The sequence below is a fragment of the Aythya marila genome, assembly GCF_965140915.1.
Source record: "Aythya marila genome assembly, chromosome: 2".
NCBI lineage: Eukaryota > Metazoa > Chordata > Aves > Anseriformes > Anatidae > Aythya > Aythya marila.
In genome coordinates this window covers 104,454,914-104,475,614 of record NC_139043.1, presented here as the reverse complement: position 1 = coordinate 104,475,614, position 20,701 = coordinate 104,454,914, and the positions used below count along the sequence as shown (strand labels likewise).

At 37.7% G+C, this 20,701-nt stretch overlaps 1 protein-coding gene across 5 annotated transcripts in view; it reads left to right on the top strand.

Moving 5' to 3' along the window:
* Nucleotides 1–20,701, top strand: part of PTPRM (protein tyrosine phosphatase receptor type M) — a 462,170-nt gene that overhangs the window by 120,842 nt on the left and 320,627 nt on the right. The window lies entirely within an intron of this gene.

Here is a 20,701-nt window from a genome sequence, read left to right as displayed (position 1 = left end):
CATTTGAAGATAGGTCTAAAAAAGCACACGCATTAATATTTATGGCTGCATGTATTCCAGCTCCAGAAGGCCTGACTAACAATTGGATATAACCACATTGATTATTTTCAATACATCTGCTGAGCCACAGGATATTCTGAGCAAGGTAGTTGCCTCAGCTTTGAAATGAACACATGAAGAGATGCCGTTTCACTTGGCTTCCAAACACACAGATGCGTTACTTATATTCAGGATAAATGATGTTAGCCTGTGGTTTTTTTTTTTTTCAAGGCGTTCTTCAATACTTGATAGAAAGCTTCACAACACATGCTTCTTCCCATGTCAAGGTTAAATTGTGAAAAAGCATGTTTTTAGAAACTGGTGGAATCTTTCTGCAATTTTTTGTTGCTAATTAAGTGCAAACAGCAGCAGATGACACCAAGTTTTGCCCTCATCCGGTATTCTTTGTCTACAATTCTGAAGTTTGTTATACAAGATATGTTAATTATAGCACAATAATTAAAAGTATAATTACTGTTTTTCTTTATTCAGTACATTCTTTGTTATGGTATCAAAAAGCATTATGCCTCAAACATTCTCGTGGTCTTTTAAAAGAGCCAAATCCCATTGTTAGAAATGATGTTTCTAAGGAAATTATAAAGTGTTTTTTGGAAGAGAAATGCTGTATTGAAATAAAACAAAACTTCCTGATGGAAGCTATTAGGACAGCATACTTAGGAGTTCAGTGACACGTGTTGATTATAGTAATGCATTGTATCCGACGAGGGGCTGAAGTTAAATTACACTTGGCCTGTCCATCACTGCCATTGACTTCATCTTCACCTCATTTTCTTACGCTAGGCTAGATCCATGCAAATTCTCACAACTAAAGTTGTGAAGGACTGCATTGTGTATGCATTGCTTGTAATTCAGAGAAATGCTATGCTTTTAGGAAGGAGATAGGGTAAAATGAATTTTATGTATCATTCTTTCCTCTTCTGCTTTACTACTCCCCCCTCTGTAAATCAAATGATTTACAACATTTACTCATTGAATGGTATACATTTTTTTTTTTTTAATAACAAAGAAAGAGTAGACTATTCTGTTGCAGTTATTTTACGTTAGTTTGAGGGATTGCATTTATACCTCTGTCTTACACCGTGGAAATGTAAGTGTAGCTTTACTTTGCAGTTGCAAAGGTTTATAGAGATCTCTGAAATGTTTTTACTTTGCGACTTGAGCAGGAATGTAGTTCTTAATTTTATTAAAATTTCTTTGGGAGAAGAGAAGGGTTTGTGTGTGTGTTTCTTTACAGGGAATACACTATGTTTTAATAATCTGTGCACTCAGACAATGGCACTTTCCCAGTATATAGAAAAAGTATGTGCTCGTGGTCTCATTGTACGTACCAGATTGGGTTTGTTGTTGTCAGGCTTTTTCATGGGACCTTTTTCATGGGAATCTGCCTTGAAGTCTAGTTCAAGACACCTTCCAGTTAATAAATGTTGTCCCTTTTTATCCTGTGATAGGAGCCAGAAGAATCTGTGCTAGATAAGCAGGTGAGGATCGCAGTTTGGTCTGAGGGGGGCAAGTCAGTAAACTATGCTTTGTGGTCAGTAGAATTGATAGCCGTTGGAAGAAAATTTGTAGGGCAATAGACATTTCAGAAATAATCAAAATATCTACTAAAATGTTGGGAGACTGTGCTAACATTCATTCAAGTCCAATGCATATTAAAATTTCCAAAACAGTTCTTTCTGGTATTTTCCAGTAGTGTCATTTTTTACTAAAGCAATTTAAAGTTGCAGTGAGGCCTTCCTGGGTTCTGTCAAATGAATCCACCTTGCTAATCCTGAAACACCTTTCTTTCGCCTTTGGAAGCGAAGTGAAATAGCTCCTGCTTTTAGAAGCCTTTCAAGATCAGGTTATGTTTTCAGCTACTATTTTCCTGTACTGTCACATCATCCTTTGTAAGAAATGTAATGGGCCACACAGCTATTCTTTTCTGTTTTGGAGGTAGACCACATCAGATGATCACAATCGGTTTTCTTGATCTATCGGTAGCATGAGATCTAGGAGGGCCATAAAGGTTTTGCTTACAATAAATGAAGGATCAGCAGTTACTGAGGCAGGGATAGACACCTTGTGTCAGCTCTGTGAGCTTAAATTCATGAAGAAGTGGCTCTGTTTCAATGGCAACATTCAAAATGTGATGCAAGTATTTGATTTTGCTATACATGCTTTTGCAGAAGATCTGAAACACTAGCTCTTTGTTTCACTATGTGCTATCTCTCATAACAAATGTAATATTTTAAACATCAGTGTTGCTCAGGATTTCACTTCTTACTGAGACTGAATAACATACATTATTATTTCCTGTGGATGAACTGAGATGATGCCTGCTTTTTGGGCAGTAGTTTCACACATGCTTACATGAACTTGACCAACACCTCTCCTACCCCACTAGGGAGCAGCGAGAAATGTGTGGACCATTTTCAGTCGCAGTACTGGTCTACAGTGGCTTAAAGAGTAATTTAAACTGTGGCCTGATTTGCCTGATTCTTCATCAGTACACTCATTTGAATCAATTTGAATCAAATTTGAATCATTGTTCTAATGAGGAAACCTGCAAAATAATTAATTCAAATGCTTCCAAGCCTAGTGTCTGCATATCTACCTGATAGGTTGCCTAACAGATTGTTTATCAGTAACAGTTGAAAAAATTCATTATCTGTTTCAATAAACAATAGCATTTGTAACAAAACTTCATTGCACACCAGTAGGAACTAAAGGTTATTAAAGGTTATACATTAAAGAACGCATTTTCTGAGAAAAGACTTTTTGGTCCTTCTGTCAGCATGATCTCTTTTCTGTTTGTTAAACAACACTGGAAAATTAAAACCTGGAAAACAAACATAAACACTAGGTTTATTCCTATTTTGATTCAAATAAGGAGAAAAATGAACCTGGAAAAAAAATGTTACTAATAAGTTGTATTCTAGGAGTCAATAAATAAAAGTGCATTCCCTCAGCACAAGTTGGTTACCTTGATATCTTTTCTGCCCACTAATGCTAAATACTGCTTTTACATGTGTAGTAAACAGTCTTTCCACTTCTGGCTTCAGGTAATAATAATAAATTGCCCAGTGTAGTATACGAACAGCTTCACCGAGCTTGTTTTTAACATTACTTGCCAAATAAATGAAAGCATGCTGTAAACTGTAAGATGAAGAGGCCTCTCCTACATAAACTGGCTAAAGTGGCATAGAAGTTTTTGGTGTCTCTCCAAGATTTCTAATTAATTTATATTTTAACTCAGCTCTTGTTTCGTAGCTACACCTATCTCAGGGTCAATTACACAGATGTCTTTTTTTAGGGATGTTCTAGCTACTACTTCTGTTGCTCCCATCATCATCAAAGTTTTTCTTTCCAACATGCAAAACAGTATTACAAATCCCTCAGGAAGAAACATTAGGGAGATAGATACCCTTTGTGTTCTGGGTGAGGAAGGGAGAGCTGAGCCAAGAAGGTGCATTAGGAAGGTGGCATTTTGAGTCATGTAAGTGGAAAGCATTGCATGAACAGTAAGTAGGAGGTGGGAGAGTGTAGGATATTTACCTCCAAGTGGCTGAATTACTCTTGGCTTGGGAGATTATATTTTGGAAAATGTTAATTGAATAGCTAGTTTATTTCTTAATATTTTCAGCAATATTTAAACATATTTGATGATTTCAGATCCACAGAATTCCAATCAGTGTTATTGAAACAAAGTTAAGAGGGAAAAGTTGACAAGTGAAACTAGTTGCACCTCTTCTGTGTCCTTCCTGAAACTGAAGTTACATCCCTGTCTTGTAAGGATGAGTGTTGGTCCTGCTTGGTACATATTTTTTCAAGATAACATTGGAAATTATGACTAATAGCTGTCCATCACCCAGTGCTTGTTGAATGATTTATGGTGACAGGGACTTCAGGAGGTCATCTGACCCAACATCCAAAAGCAAAGTCAGCTTCACTGTTGGATGCTATCTCCAGCGTTTTGATTTCCTTCAAGAAGGTCAAGACAGTGGCTCCAAGCAGTGACATCTGTCACCAGAGCAGCATCTTTTAACTCCAGTCATTGATTCAGCAATGCCAACTGTTGCTATGCCAATCCTCCACAGAGTCATTGTGGACTGATCACACTTGTCTTCACCATGCCATCTCATCCAGCTTCTGTGCACTGTAGAAGAAACACAAAAGCTTGTGTAGGACATGAGTTTCTGTGGATGTTTATGTTACAAAGAAAAACTGACTAAGAAATACGAGTTTTCTTTAATCTCTGTGTTCTTAACAAGTAAATAGTCAGAATAACTGGAGTAGACTAATCTTGACCTCTAGTACAGAAGCTATTTCCAAATGGCACAGGGTTCATCATACATGCTTAATATTTGCCATGGAGAACTTTTCTATTAATGCATTTGAATTTAATTTAACAACAACCTTATTCTAATCAAAGTCATGAGCACCTGTGAGTTGATGCATCAAATAATATCCATATTCCATTTCAGGAAAATATTTGATGCCCCAAAGCAGTTTTGACAATGCTCTGAAGCAGACTGCATCCCCCCCCCCCCCCAGCTAAAATTGGACACTCAGGAGGAGAAATGTTAGTTGTTACCATCATCAAAATTGTAAGGGTACATAGTCATCTTGATGTGTCATGATTAAAGCTTCAGCTTTACTAGAAGATTCACAAGTAGGTTACTAATGAAATACAATCCCTTGTGTATATTTATTTTTGCTAGAGCTATGCATATTCAGTAGAAGTATAGCAAGCAAGTATAATGATCCTGTGAACACGTTTGTTACCCAACAAGTGTGAGAAGTACCACTGAATCCAGTGGTTATTAATACCAACAAATTTTAAAATTTTAAAACATTACCTTCTTTTGTTCCCTTCTGTTGATCAGTATATATTTTCTTCTCCCACTCTGTTTAATATCCCTGTTTTGAGCAGTCATCCAAAGTCACGTTCCTTTGATAAATACTCATGTAAGCTTTAATCTTTTTAATATTTTAGTACAGATAGTGTTGCATTTCAAGACTTAAACATAAAGAGCGCATATTTTGATCTAGTTCCATCTATGCAATTGACAAAATAGCTTATAGTGTAGTGCTTCCTTTTAAATATATAAATAAGGGAATTTCAGAAAATAACACTTGAAAGTGTTTTACACATTATTCTAGTTTATGTTGAACTATGTCTAGCTGGAACAGTCAGTATAGTCTGTTTCCTATTTCAGACTGTTTTAAAGATCCTCCCTTTCTTTCTTTCTTTCTTTCTTTCTTAGCATTTGGACTCAGTGTTAGGGAGTATGGTTCTCCTTTTTAGGAAACAAAAAATGTAATAGAGAACAGTGATAACGTATAAAATGTTACTTTTTTGTTGTTGTTGTTTTTTTAGCTTTCCAGAACAGGATGTGCATTGTATCTCATTTTTGTAGATCCCATGTTTTTGTTTCAGTTCTTCTGTGTGAATTGACAATTACTGTCCTTGTTTCATGCCTCTTTGTAGAACTACTAAAAGCTTGTAAATATGATAAACATCAAAAGGATTGTGAAAAGCATCTTTCACTGCTGAGGACTATTTGGGAGAATCATTTGTCATGCAAAATAACCACAAATGGCACATAGTATGCAGATTGCCCTCCTATAAACTAATCTCTCATTAGCTGATAGTAATACGATTTACACTCATAGTTTTCCAAGAATGTCAAATGTTCTTACAGAATTGAACAATGCCTCGTAACTACCATGAGACTGTGGTATCCTGCATAATTTACAGACAATCTAATTGACCTGGATAGGTTAAGTGACTCACTTGAGATAATGAGTCAGTGGCAGAGTGTGTGATAAAGCTGAGAGGTGCTCACACTGGTTGCTGATTCCTAGCAGTGTCCACGTACTCCCTTCTACGCTAAAATGCTAGGGCTGACCACTAATCCACCTTTAACTCAAACTTCCATTGAAATAAAAAATGACCTGAATGAAAGATCTATTGGTAAAATCCAAACATTTGGTAATAGACATTTGCACTCATCACTGGGCAGTTACACTAAAAAAATGTACTAGGAGCAATTCAGATAAGATGGTAACTGTTGATTTTTCTTCTGATGTTAGATGTCTTTCTCACTGGATTTATCGGTTGATTCAGGCAAAGCAAAGCTTCTCTTTATGTTAATGCAGGGTCAGCAAAAGTCCTAATTCTGTTTCAAAAGGCCTGAGTACACCTCTTCAGCCTTTAGCAAGAGATCGAGCATGGTATCAAGTGCTCCATGTTTGAGGGTTTCTCTCGATTCATTTTACTTTGCGGTTATGCATGAAAGTTAGTAATCTTACATTACTTGCCTATAGCACCTTTTTACAAATTTCTATTATCGGGTCAACTTGTAAGCATTTACATTTTTCTACGTGAATAATTGGAGTAGCAAGAATGCCTTGCTTCTCTTTGTTATGCAGATTACTTTTGAAGGGCTAGGGATTTGCTTTGGCAATTGAAATCTCTGAATCTCCATTTCTAAGTCTTCAGTTTTAGAGACTGAATCACCGTGCAGGTGTATATGGGTATTAGTTTTAAGTTTCAGCAGCTTTGGTGGTGATACGCAAGCCGTGGGAATCTCTTCTTACCTAGGATCAATTTGACTATTTTGAGGCTAAAAGCTGCAAATTTTTTGCATGAAGATCTGTGGCAAAACAAAGCAGGAGGATCAGGAAAAAATTGCAGAGCTTTTAGTAGACTGTTCGGTAGAATTATTTCCTCTGGATTTTCTATTAAAATACCAAGTAATTTTTAAAAATAGTGAATATTTGCTTTACCCTATTATCATATTTTCTGAACTTTCATGACACATCCAAACCTAAAATACTACTTACCTGTGCTATTTAAGTATCGGAGCCATTACTTAGTAATTACAGTGCTAAGTATCTATTCTTCTTTATTCTCAGACATAATAAAAAAAAGTGGGGGGAGTGGGATTTGCAGGTTTCTGTCTACATTTCAGTAACTTTACTAACAGAAGTTGAGTAGTGTAAAAGGGAAAATAGGACACCTCTACATCCTTTCATATCTGAGACAGATGGAAAGTAATAAATAATAGCAGAATGACTAAATGTTTTGTGGTAGACATTTGTAAGGAAAGATAAGATACAGGAAAATACGGGTTTTGATCTCCCTGCAGATATAAGCTAAGTATTAGAAAATGTTAGTTATTTCTATATCATCTCTCTTAAAGTGCAAACAATGTTTTCTGTCTGTTTAATAATGTGCCATATCGTTGAAGGGAATAAAACACTGTCTGCTTTCTTCCTTATGCTTGATTAAAAAGTAATTTCCTGCTAGTGATGATTTTCTTGGGCTTTTGAGAACCCTTAGGCAACATTTTCACTAGCATCTCAGAAAATCCTCAGTGTTTTGAGAGTTTTTTATTTCTTTTTTTTTTTTTAATTATTATTATTTTTTTAATTGGGCTGAACTAATGTATTACTTTTTGAAAGGAAAAGAAAAGAAAAATCTTTTTAGTTTAAACTAAAATAATGAAGTAAAAACAACAGTACAGAGAATAACTGAAGTGCTGTAATTTTAGCTCAACATTTTTTTTTTTAGTTAGAAAAAAAATAATATTTTAAAGGTATGAAATATTGTTGTTGTTGTTTAATCCAAGATTAAAATTAGTTCATCTAAAGGATACTTTTCACATGTAGTTTAGTACATGTAATTGGTAGGTAGATAACTGATGGATGTAAGGACGCTTTCCATAGCAGTCAAGCTTTAAGATCCTGATAACGTGTCTAGGTCAGGCATATGATGTTACTATTTGTTTAAATTATTTTACATCCCCCATTAAGTTCAAAGGCTCCATGTATCTCGTAGTAATATGCCTAGTACCCACAAGATCAGGACAAACCAGACAGTAAGACCCAGGTACAGTTTTAGCAAGTCTGATAGCCAGGGCTGTGATTACTTGAAATTAAGGAATTGGGAGTCAAGGTGGAGGAAACAACAAAATTCAACAATTTACTTAGCCTGATAATATATTGAGTGTCTTCTCAAACTGATATAACTGGGTAAAGAAAGGGGTTGATTGTTGCATGTTGTATCAAAGTGAAAGCACGCAAGGAGATGCAGAGGAGGAAACTGAAGAAATTGATGAGGTTGCATCCTTGGTGGACGATCAGGCAGAGTGTGGCAGGACAAAGAACTCCAGAAATTTGAAGAAAGAATTAGGCATGCAAATTCAGAGAACTTAGATGTTGTAGGTCAGAAATAAATACTAGTACACGTTAGTAATAATAACACGCTGAACTTGACTGTACTCAAAAAGCAAGCTTCCTCATGAGTCCAAGTTGTTCATGGAATTATATACTTCTTACATATTCGAGTTTTTAAAGGAATTAGGTTTTATAGGATTTGATTTTTTTTCCTAGGCCTTTGTTTATCCCTTTGCTTTTTGTTCTGAAGGATTGGAAAACAGTAATTATGGACAAAAGATGAAATGTTTACTCAGGGTGTTTCCAGACAGCAATTTTTCTAATCAAGTTTAAAGATTTTTAAATCAGTGAAACTAGGCTTATAAATTGTAATCATTTTAAGTTAATTTTTGGTGCTGATCTTGTTTTGTTTTAAAATGCATGACTGAGAAAAAAGAAAAAAGAGACAATTATAAAGAAGAGTTCGATTATTCCTTGAGCTAGAGCTAGGGCTTGAGCTAGAGTTACAAAGCCGTAGGTGGATCCTGAAGTAGATCCTGTTGTCAGAGGATATTCCATAATTTTTGTCCATGTATTATGAGAAAACAGGAAGACTCATAACACATTCTTCTCATCTGCCAAACAAGGCTGGAAGTTAAATTACTTCATATTAAGCAATATTGTCAGCCTCTATGGCTAGAAGTAGTTCTGGATGAAACCTTTTTTTAAACAGGCAGTGAGAGCTTGTCTGCCGTTGACGTTTTTCAGTCATTGCTTTTTCACTTTCCCAGTATGACCTCTCTGAATTTTATTACTGAAATACAAGAAAAGGTGACAGAGTATTATAAAAAGATGAGAGGAAGCAGTATATTTGTAAGAGTAGACTAGTTCATTTTCACTGACCTCCATTACAATAATGATATCAGCCAGTCCCCCTACTGAAGTGATAATGAAGTAGAAGTAATTAGGATTTAATAAAAGTCTCCCTTATGTTATTCTTTCAGGAAATTAACTTACACTCTGTTAAAGCCTAGTGAGTTCTACTTCCTATACCGTGACAAGCTTTATCAGAATGATGAGCGAAGAGTAGCCTACACACATTTAACTATTCATTGTTCATCTTATGGTGATGTCTGTCAAGTTACAGCCTGCACAAAAAGTCGAGTCTGAGGATGATGAAATGGGTGATGTTGCTGCCTAACTAGAAACTTTTCTTTCTCTTAAAATAAGTGCATTTCAAGTAATAACAAACCCTCCCTAGATTTACGAGAGAATAAAAAGAGGATTAAATTTCATCTGACTTTTTTAAGAAACAAGTTAGTGCAAACTTTAAATGAAGTGAGAAGAAGTGCACAGCTTTTTAGCGTGACAAATAATTAATTCTGTGCACGACTGGCATTCTGTACATAGCTGCTTGTTGTGCTTCACGTGGCAACTTCTGTGTCTCAGCAGGCCATTTCAAAACATTTGTTTAAAATGTCCACACACTTCAAGAAATACGCTTACAGGGATTTTATTTCAAATGTTCGCAGTGTGCTCATAAATCCCAATCTCTGATCTTGTCAATGCATACTCGTACAACACGTGAAAAGGATTTCTGACATCTGCCAACATAAGTGCGCATTTGCTTTTTGGTAGACTGTTCTCAGCTTTCCTCAGGAGGTGATAAGAAGGAACACAAGGCAGAGGACTTGGAAAAGTATGACAAGTGTAATGAAGAGAGAGAACTGCACTTTGTGTTCAGATTAGTCCAACAGAGTTTGCAAAGAATCCAGTTTTCCGAAGCATCTGGGCTTTTCCCTGTGTTTCAGAGAATAGGTGTTTTCGAAAGGGTAGCTTTGTTTGTAGTTTATTTTCCAGCTTTTCTGAAGTACACACTTAGGAGTTAGGACTATTAAGGAGGCTGGGCATCTATGTCAAAAGCAGACAATATCCAAAGTAACTTTAAAAAGTTTATTTATGGGAAAACATCTAGTACTGTTTTTGTTTGTTTGTTTTTCTTTTTATTATTCCTTTTTTCAATTCCATCCACATTTTGGTTTGAATATATAGCGTGGAGTCTGGGTTTACTATATATACAAGGTACTGTCTAATACACACGAAGTACACTGGAAAATGGGGGCTATATTATTTTTACCTTTGCTAAGTATTATAGTTGTAGGTAGTACTTGCTATAGTTACCAATATCTGAAAAATATCTGGGCTGTAAATGAAGCTTTTTAGTTTGAGTGTGTTCTGCCACTGATATGATTTCCTTGGCAAAAGATTTGATTGAAAGATGTAGGCTTAGGTTTTTTTATTATTATTATTTATTTTATTTTTTTATTTAATGTAGATGTCTAAATAGGAAACCTATCATTTCCATTCTCTGACAAACCTTCACTGAAGTCAGTGGTAAACTCCAAAAATCAATCTACATAAAAGGTGGTTAAAATAGCTTATTGGTAACCAAACTGTAAACTCCCCTAGGTACAATAACTATATCAGGCAAAAGAAGGAGGCAACAACTGGGATGGGAGAGGAAAGGATAAGGGATCCTACAGTCTCCTGGTAAAGCCAAGTGATTCTGTTTGCTTGCCTACAAATCAATTTATGTCAGTATGTTTTGTGTTCCTGCTTTTGACACCAAGCTGTAGTCTAAATGAAACACTAAGTATTTGTTATATTGTAAAGGATAATTGAGTCTAGCAATTATTCATTTTAGCACTTTCAATTTTCCTTTAATGTTTTAATGTAATCTGGTTCATTATGATAATGTTTCATAATATTTCTGAAGATTTTTGTCTCATAAAATGCTGTTGAAGTATAGCTTATTTGATTATGTGAAGCAGGCTTTGAAAATAACAAAAAAGGTCTGTAGTAGGTCAGAAGTTATATTAAAATGATTCATGTTTGCAGACAATGAAAAGGAATTTAATGGAATTGAGACTTAAAATCGTATTTTAGCCAGACAAACTAGGCTACAGTCAGGCACAATAACTGTAAGTTTGTTTAGAAGCTAATTTTGTAATTAAATGTTAAAAATACAGCCCCATTAGTCAGTGGCATGGCATACCTGCCACGAGACTATTTCCTAGGCTGTTTGTTTTCCTGGTTACCTGGATACACCGCTCAGCTTACGGCCGCCTGCCTGAACACAGCAATTTGCTTTTAGTATTAGGGGGGCAGAAATAAAAAGCTACTGAAGTGAAACACGTTAATGATGAGTGACAGGCAGAAATGTTAAAGCGTATTTGTATTAAAACCCTGCTGTAGCTATCATTGCTGCGGTCAGCCTCAAGCTGATGGGCTGGTGGTGGTGTGCCAGTAAGGGATGCTTTGTGCTGCTCAGCGACATTTCAACAACCATTAAACCAAAGGAGCAATTCAAAGAGGTGTTTAAAAACATAAATAAATTGGGCAGACGTGCATAGCATCCTAGGAGTGGGGAAGGAAGGGTTAGGGGCCAGCAGTGAGGGTGTCGCATGCAGTGCTGCCTTCTTTCCTGCTCTGAGGTGTAGGCTGAGGGCCCTGCGGACACGATGCTGGCTGGCATCCCACAGCTTTCATTGCCCCGCTGCCTGGGAGCCAGGACCTGTCCTCCCACAGGACGAAAAGCAAACTCTGGGCTCCTTCCCTTTGGCAGGAGTTCACCTCTATCATCCTCCTCCTGGCTGCTTCCCCTTCTCCTGTGGCCCTCCTTCATCCTCACAACCGCCAGGCCCAGCTTGGTGGGTGGGAGCCATGAGAGGAAGAACAGAGTAGGACTTGTATCTGATGGCCCAGGGCTCCCAAAAGCTGCCAGGGGGGTTGAGATTTGGCCTCAGAGCAGGGGACAGGCAGGGATCTGCTCTCTTGGGCTGGGGCTGGAGTTAGGAGGTGCAGGCGGTGCAAGAGGGGAGCCTCGTAAAGGTAAGGAAAAGCAAAAGCGGGGACAGCGGTTCTCAAAGGGAGAGACACGTCTCCATGGGCAGCACAGAGAAGCAGCTTGTATCGTGAGGGTGCTAGGCTAAAAGTACTGCAGAAAGGGACAAGGTGATCTAAAAATGGCACTCTGGTTCCCTAGCTTTCTTCTGAGTAACATATAATTAAATCTGGGGGCTACTGCTTTTCTGTCCAAGTTTCAGCCTAGAAACTTTAAGAGAATATCATGGAAGAAGAAGAGGGCAGAGAATGTTACCTTTTTGTTTGGTTTCTGTTTTGTTCTGCTTTGTCCTGCAGCAGATTTAAAATAGGTGTAAATCCAAATTCCCCTTTCACAGCACTGAAAACAATGATTTATCCCTCTTCCCGCTTGAAAATCACTCAGATGTCCAAGTATCGATTATAGTCTTAGTATTTGGCACTTGGATTAAAATCTGACTAAAATTTTCAAGTGTTTAATCCAGTGTTGTCTGGACCGTTTGGGTTTAAGCACTGCTACCAAGTCGCAATATTTTTATGGGCCACTAGCCATACTTAATATGAAAGTTATCTGAAAGCACCATACAATTCACTTACTGAATACGGTTCTGCAGGGTTCATTTACTCCAGCTCATTGGGGAACTACAAGTCTGCTGAGAACTGCCTAAATACTGTTGAAAAAGTAGTTTCAGGACTTAGGAGTCTGAGTTTTGCTGAATTAATTAGCACTTGCTTCTGGGAGCAAGAGTTAGTTCAGATGCTCTGCTAATATGTGCAGTATATATTTGAGCCAATATAATTTTACAGCTTGCAGCTCCTAAATTGCTGTCTGTAGCTGCTGTGTTTTGTTGACAAATGAGTTCTCATGAAATCAGCTCCAGGATTTCTGAACCACTTAGGTATTTCTGAAAGCTGTATCCTTGAAGACAATGATATTTCAATTAACATTTTTTAAGGAAGATGTGAAATGTCAGGTTCCTGCAATAGCTGTAACTTAAAACTCCAGAAGGCATCATACAGAAATACTATGTATGTACCTTCTCAATTTTTAATCCCAATGAAGTCAAATTAAGTATCTAAGTGCTTTCCTGAATAGTATCTAAGCACATCGTTAAGCCCTTCAGTTAATTAGAGTCTTATGCTTTCCTTCTTTGAAAAAGAACATCGACCCTGTTGTTCTCTTGAGTGACAATTGAGTTCCTGGGATCATGAGTTGTGAGAACTGTAAGGCTTATTTCAGTGATGAATCAGGTTAATATCTTTACTGAGTCTCTAAGCAAAGATCTTTAATGAATCTCCAGCAGACCAGAATTTGAAAAAGGGATATCAAACAATATTCTCACTGGGACTATACAGAAAAAATAAAATAAAAACCAATATATGGTTCCCCGAGATAAATGTGTTAATTTCATCATGTATACTGGTTAAATGATTTAGGGGTGTTTACTGCTATATTTAAGATGGATTCAAGTTAATGCTAACTAGGACATAGAAATTAGCTGCAGTAGTACAAAATTTAAAAGCAATTCCTCCTGGGTCTTGGGAAAAGTCTCTTTAAAAGAACAACAAGTGAAATTCCCACTTTATCAGTATTCAGATGGCTTTGGAAAGTCTGTCTGTTGCCACAGTGAAGGAAAGTATTGTATGAATAAGGACAGATAAATTGGCAACCTGCACAATATTCATTGTTTGTGACATAGCCTGTGACGTAACCTCTTCTAGATAAGAGCCTTCAAAAATAGATTCTACTGTAATGGTTAACATGTCTGGAATAAAATAGCCAAGATAAAGCTTTTTTTTCTTCCTGGAATGTCAAGAAGTTGTGGGTTTTTTTGTTTGCTTTTCTGTTGGTTTGTTTGTTTCTCATGAAAAGAGTTTTATTTTAGAGATGAAATTTCCAATTTTGTAGAAATAATAGTAAAATTTATTCTTTAACCAAATAAAATTCTCATGCCTTAATTATTACTATTTTTTTAATTTCTGTCTTGTACTGAAACTCCTTCATGTAACCCGTCCATGTAATGTACACCCTTGGTAACAAATATCCCTGTAATTTTTACTTGCTTTGGAATTCGGATATCACTGGGGAAAAAAGAAATCTGAACACTTAAGTTATGTCACTTTGGTCTTTATCGTTGTTAAGTTTAACAGGATCACTAGGAGGAGAAAACCTGAAAGAAATGAAGCTTTTTCTACCAATTTGTAGAAAATACTGTCAGCTGCTTCTGTGACAGAGCATTAAGAAAAGAAAGACATCCAGGAATGGAGATGTAATGCATCTCTAATTCCTCTACAGAGAAAGTCCAACTAATGTTCTATTTCAAGCTAATACATACCCCCACAAATACGTAGATCTTGGTGTTGACCAGAGTTAAATTCCATTTTAAAAGGAGATTTTGAATTGGTGATTTTTTTTTATTTTTATTTTTTAAGATTTAAAAGCACCAATTGCATATCCTATTATAGCAGTTTTAAAGCTTTTACGTTGTTATTATATAGGATTGACTGTGCAGACTGATTGCTATGAGACAATAAAAGGTAAATAGCTAAAACGTATCGCTCAGAAAGTGCAGTACATTATCCATCAAGGCATAAACTTTCTTGTAGCCACCATAGGGCAGGGGATCGCCTGTGTGCTGGTGTAACTTTGTGCTTCCCTGCGGGAACCAGGTCTCAAGAGTCAAGCACCTGAGCTGTGTCATTCATCACCTAAACACAGGCACTGCTGTGCTGAAAATTTTCTACACCAAGCCCTAGCTAAGTTTTCTGCACTGTTTCACTGGGGAAAAATATATGGTAAATGCTCATATAAAATCATTTGTAGTTTAACTGGGGAAAAAGCCCACTACCCGTGTTTTGTAGTTTCAATGAGTGTTTTAGTTCAGAAAAAAAGAGATTTAACAGTGTCTTCAAGGGAAGCATCTGTGATTGTACTTAGATCTGCGAGCTTCGGATTGCTGGACAGTATTTTTTACACAGAAGTAAAATAATTTAGGCTATATATGGTTTGCACTAAGCGAGCTTTCAAAATGAGTGTATTGAACAAATGAGAAAAAGATGGTTACTTTGATTCAATAGAATAGGTTAAACACTACATTGTAAGCCTACTGTATATCTGTGGAATTCCTTTATTTTTTTCTTTTTCCTACCCTAGTCTTTGATAGATAAGGTAGATTTCTTGTGAGTTATCTCAGTTGAAACTCATAAAACCAGGAGTAAATTACTCCAGTAAGAGAATGGCTCTTGAGGCTAACATGCTCCTAAAATTACTGATACATCAAACAAGATTTCAGAGGGCTCTGTATAGTTGGGAGATTTAGTGTTGTAGCCGATCGTAGTGTTTTGTTTTCTGTATTGCAGGTCTGTGACACACTATCAGACATTGGGTGTCTCTGAAAGTGGAAAGGAAAGAGATGGATGGCATTTGCCTGCACTGTTACTGCAGATACTAACATAGGCGACACCTTGGCAGTAGTTCACACACCTGACAGTATTATGATGACAATTTGCCTTTGTCAGTGGTTGGGAAATTGGCAATCAGGCAGGTGGCAGTACTTTTTCCAGGGAATATTATGCAGGGAAAGTGTAATGATAGTTTTTAACTGAAAAGTAACTTATTGCTGAGGTAGTCCAAAGTTTTGGAGAGTATACGTAGGTATGATCATTAGCCAAACATTAACCCAGCAACCTCAAGCTGAAACAAAATCGAATTTCTATTAAAGTTATAAAGCTCGTGGTCTTCAGGCCCTGAGAAGCTTTTTGTATTAACCTCTGTGTTTAACAAACCTTTCAGCCCGTCACTGGCGAGGGAGAAGCGTACCACCAGCACTTAACCCTGTTCTTGGAGATGGCCCTTTTCAATAAGGTCAACATGCATCGTCAACCCATGTTTCCCCCCACACACACATACACACACATAGTTCTGTTATTTTTACTTCCCCAAAGCTTTTACCTGACAAGTAAGTAGTTTACCCTGGGAGCTCACCTGAAACATGTTAAAACTGATGTCAGTTTATCTCCTGGGTATTGTTTCTTGAATGCTGAATTGCATGGCTGAGTGGTTTACAAAAATAAAGACTAATATTGTTGTGCTGTAACAGAAAGAGCGTGCTTATAAAAGAGAGGCTTTCTGGGCTACAGCATTAATTGTTGGTGTGTGATGTTTAGTTTAACAGATATTTACCTCCACTAACAAAATAAACCGTCTCATGCTTTGAATGCCAAATTATAATAAAATAAAAGTTGATAGGTAAGGGGATCATTGGAAAGCATGGTTTGGTATTTTACTTGCTGCCCTTGCTGCATGTGTTACCTGTCTGTAATGGGCTGGGGAGGAACAGACGTGGGAAAACGGGGGGATGAGGGGATAGGAGTCTCACCAGAGTAAACAGAGGAATATTTGGTGTACTTGTATGACTGTGCTTGGTGCTGGTAAAAGCACTGTACTTCTGTCTCTTGGTCTCAGCAGCCTGCTTTGCAAGTGTGTGTGTGTGTGTAGGAAACACCATCCTATTTTCTTGCTAACAGGAGGAACACGCGAAAACCTTCACACACACATCGACATTCTGTGTGTGCCAAAAGAGGTAGTGGTCCCAGGTTATTGTCTGAAGCTATTTTTTGTATGCACGTTGCATGCTGTGGTAAGTCCGTGGTTGGTAGCTGCGTGCTTTTTGGCCAGGTGCAGTTCTTTGAAGGGGAGGGGAGGATTTCTTCTTGGAGAGCACCTGGCCATGGGTGAAGCTGTTGAGGGAAGAACAGGGCAGGCAGTAATAGATGTGCTGACTGGAGAGCTTGCACTTGTGGAGGATTCTTAGAATAATGGGGAACAGACATAAAGACAGGCCAGAGATGAAGACGGGAGATTTTTCTATTGACCCAAGGGAGAACAAGTAGAGCTATTGAAAGTTGCCAGTGTGAAAAGCGGGCCTGGAGGAAAGGGTCCTTACTGCAGAGACACAGTTGGGCAGAAAAGATATTTGTTTTCAAATGCCTGTGTTTTATCCCTTTCACCTGAAGAATGTAGGTTTTCAAACAGAAGAGAGCTTGTTCGAGTTTATCTTCTAATAAAACATAGCTGCTTCAAAGCCCGTTTGGTATTTTTTGGTGTGTTCACTTTAAAGACAAGGTGCAGACAGGTCTGACTCAAAGCTCTGGCATGTCTGAGATCCAGTCATAGCATAAAAGTTTTTTAAAAAAATGTTATAGCTGGTAGGAAGCATTAGGCCAGCTTTAAAGAAATCCAGTGTGTGGATTTTATAAATCAGTTAACGGCTTTTGCAGTTTCTAGCACAGTTCTCACTGCCTGTGGAAGCTGTTGCTGGAGCCACCAGAGCGTATCGCATCAGGCCAAACGTAGGACGAGCAATGTAACAGAAAGTAAAACAAACAAAAATGTTGTCCTGTGCCAAATTTCTCTCTTTGAAGCCCAATTGGAGCACAGTTCCTTAAAAACAAACAAACAAGCAGCACTCCTGCACAGTTTCATACCATGGCTAGTTAGCTGCCAGAGTATTTTCTGAGTGACTGTGGCTGGCATGGAAAGCGGTGCGGCTGCTTGGAGACTTCGTTCCCCTCTGCCACTTCTAAACAAAAGGAGAGTTACCTTGTCAGTGGGTTTGCCTTATATTCAGGCAAGTTGGATTGCTTCCTGTTAAAAAAAAATAATAAATAAAAATAAAATCAAATTGCTTTCATGAGTGGGATTGGAGTTCAGATGTCCCTTTTTCCTGCCCTTCAGAAGGTTTTACACAAACCCTGTATTAACTTGCCTTCATTTATCATAAATCAGTGATCATAGATCGTAGAATGCTTTGGGCTGGAAGGGACCTCAAAGATCACCTCGTTCCAACCCCCTGCCATGGGCAGGGACACCTCCCACCAGACCAGGCTGCCCAAAGCCCCATCCAGCCTGGCCTTGAGCACCTCCAGGGATGGGGCATCCACAGCTTCTCTGGGCAACCTGTGCCAGGGCCTCACCACCCTCTGAGTGAAGAATTTTTACTAATCTCCAATCTAAATCTCCACTCTTTTAGTTTGAAACCATTGCCCCTTGTCCTGTCATTGTCTCACTGAGCAGAGTCCCTCTCCATCTTTTTTGTAAGCCCCATTTAGGTCTGTAAGGTCTCCCCAGAGCTTTCTCTTCTCCAGGCTGAACATCCCCAGCTCTCTCAGCCTTTCTTCACAGGAGAGGTGCTCCAGCCCTTTGACCATCTTTGTGGCCCTCCTCTGGAATAAAACCCTCAAGGCTGAAGCTAGAGAAGCCTATGATGTGCCATAGTTACAGGATCTTTAACTGCAAGTCACATTCATTCAAACCTCTGAGTTTTTCTTGTTTTTTCTGCATACGAGCCATCCAGCTGTAGGATAAAAATGTTGGCATCTTTTTTTTTTTTTCTTTTTTTTTTTTTTCATAAACTATCACCAGTCTTCTGTCAACCATGGAGGGTGGAGGAAATGCTTTACAATGCATGCTTTCCCCTAGTTCAGATGTGTACGTTCAACGTCTTTGTTCTTATTCTGTTTGTGTACTTACTTGAAAGTGGGCTGGGGGGCATCTACTGTGACAGCCCCTTCCTTTGGAAGGATCACCATTGTTGTCTAATTTTGGCTAATTGTAATAGAAAGTTTCATATGTCTACCTGCTCCGTCTGAAGAGTGCTCAGCCTGCATTGGCCTTTTTCAGTCCCAGGGAGATGCTGCTGGATAACTTTGCATTTTAAAAGTCTCCCTGGGTCTTGGTCTGTCTATCCTGGAGTTGTGAATTTTTTCTTGATACATTTTCCCTGATAAATCACATCCCCTTTTCCCTCACTTCATTTTGTGTTCTTCACCTCTAACCTTCATGATTTTATTTGCAGGTAAACTCTGCTCCGGGGGATATTTTTGATGGTGTCAGTTAGCATGCAGTGTACTCCAACATATCGATGCTTTGCCTCTTCTTACTTTGCTTTCTCTTTTTTTCTAAAATGCAATGATTAGTTCAGAAGTTGAATCTGAAACTTCTGACAGAATTCTGTCAGAATTCGTCCATACACAGTTATTTCCTGGAATGGCTCCTGAAGTTTGTGTGTGTGGACTTTGTATACATTGCTTGCTTGTTGCAAAGAGGTAATATTAGTCCTATAAGAAAAAAGCCTCCAAAATATCAATATAGTGTTTGAAAATGTAGAAGAGTCATGAAGGAAACAGAACAAAGACTATAGAACAAATAGCAAAATTCATTAAATATTGAAAAGGGTTGGAAAAACAAACAGCGTTCTTCAGTAAGCAGCTCTTTCAGACATTACTGGTTATTGGAAAAGTGACTGTAGAAATACATGACTCAGAAATATGTGATTTCATGTTTGTATTTGATCAAAAGAATTTCGAACAAAATAATGGAAGATGTGTCTATGCATATTAGATGAGGAAGAATTGGAAGAAATTGAATTTGGTGAAAGAATTATAAGGCTTATTAGTTGTTCAGCTAAAATGAAGATGGCATTATGGGTAGAAGCAGATTGATCCACTTTTCAGATAGTGTGCAGGATTTATGCTGGAATGGTTTAACAGAGTTTTTCAAGTGTGAGTAGTTGAAAACGTGGAAGAAACATCTAAAAAGTGGAGATGATTTTTTTTTTTATGATAATTAATAGTGGTTAAAATTATAACTTAAAATTTAATGTGGGTAAGTGATGCTCAAGAGAAGGCTTTACAATTCAGCTGATAAATGAATGTTTTGTAAGTTAATTAACAGAATTGGTAGATATTAGTTGAGACACTGAAAGGAAGACTTTCAACTGGTGCATTTTGGCACGTGTTGCCCATTGAGGGTGCAGGCTGCACTGATATTTATATGGAGTTATCTATGGCGTGGCATCTGGTAGTGATACAACCGAGCAGAAGTCCCTGGTTCTTCAGGTACTGTTGTTAGCCATGTTTTGAGAAGTTTCCCAAATTGCATCAACTCCAGAATTTCAAGTGTTACCTGAAAAGATATTTTTCTTTATCTGTAAACATAGTAAGTTGTAGGAAAAAAATACTGAAGAGCAAAACTCTTCTGTTTACTGGCTTTCGGAATTAAGAGTGCAAGGTTGTCTGTCATCAAATTCAGGTTTTCTCCTTCCTGCAGTACTTCCAAGATGATCCATACATATATATCCAAAGCATAATGAATAAAAGAACAGTTATGTTGACCGCTCTATCTGAAAGTCGTATGCTCGATACTTGCAATTTGTCTGCAAATGCACAGCAGTTCCAGCATCTTGGGCAGTCATATCTAGCATAGGGCACTCACAGCAGCTGTGGTAGAAATGATACCATGGTGGTAGCCACCTGCAGTGAGTGACAGCTCTAGGGTTGGCTGGCCTTTAGGGAATGCTGTTCAGTCAATAAAAAGTACCCTTTGTAACTACCTAATCAGAGCATTTTTGATAACGGGGCATTTCGATACTTTTCAGCCTTACAGAGAAGCATTTCTGCACCTGAAGGTTGTTTTGTTAATAAGGTAATACACAGAATATCTGTGATTAAAATCAGAATTTCTGCTCTGCTTCATTTAGCACATTTTTCAAATACTGAGAGCCAAAATCATCAAACATTGATGCTTACATAAGTCAAACTCCAGTACTATTTT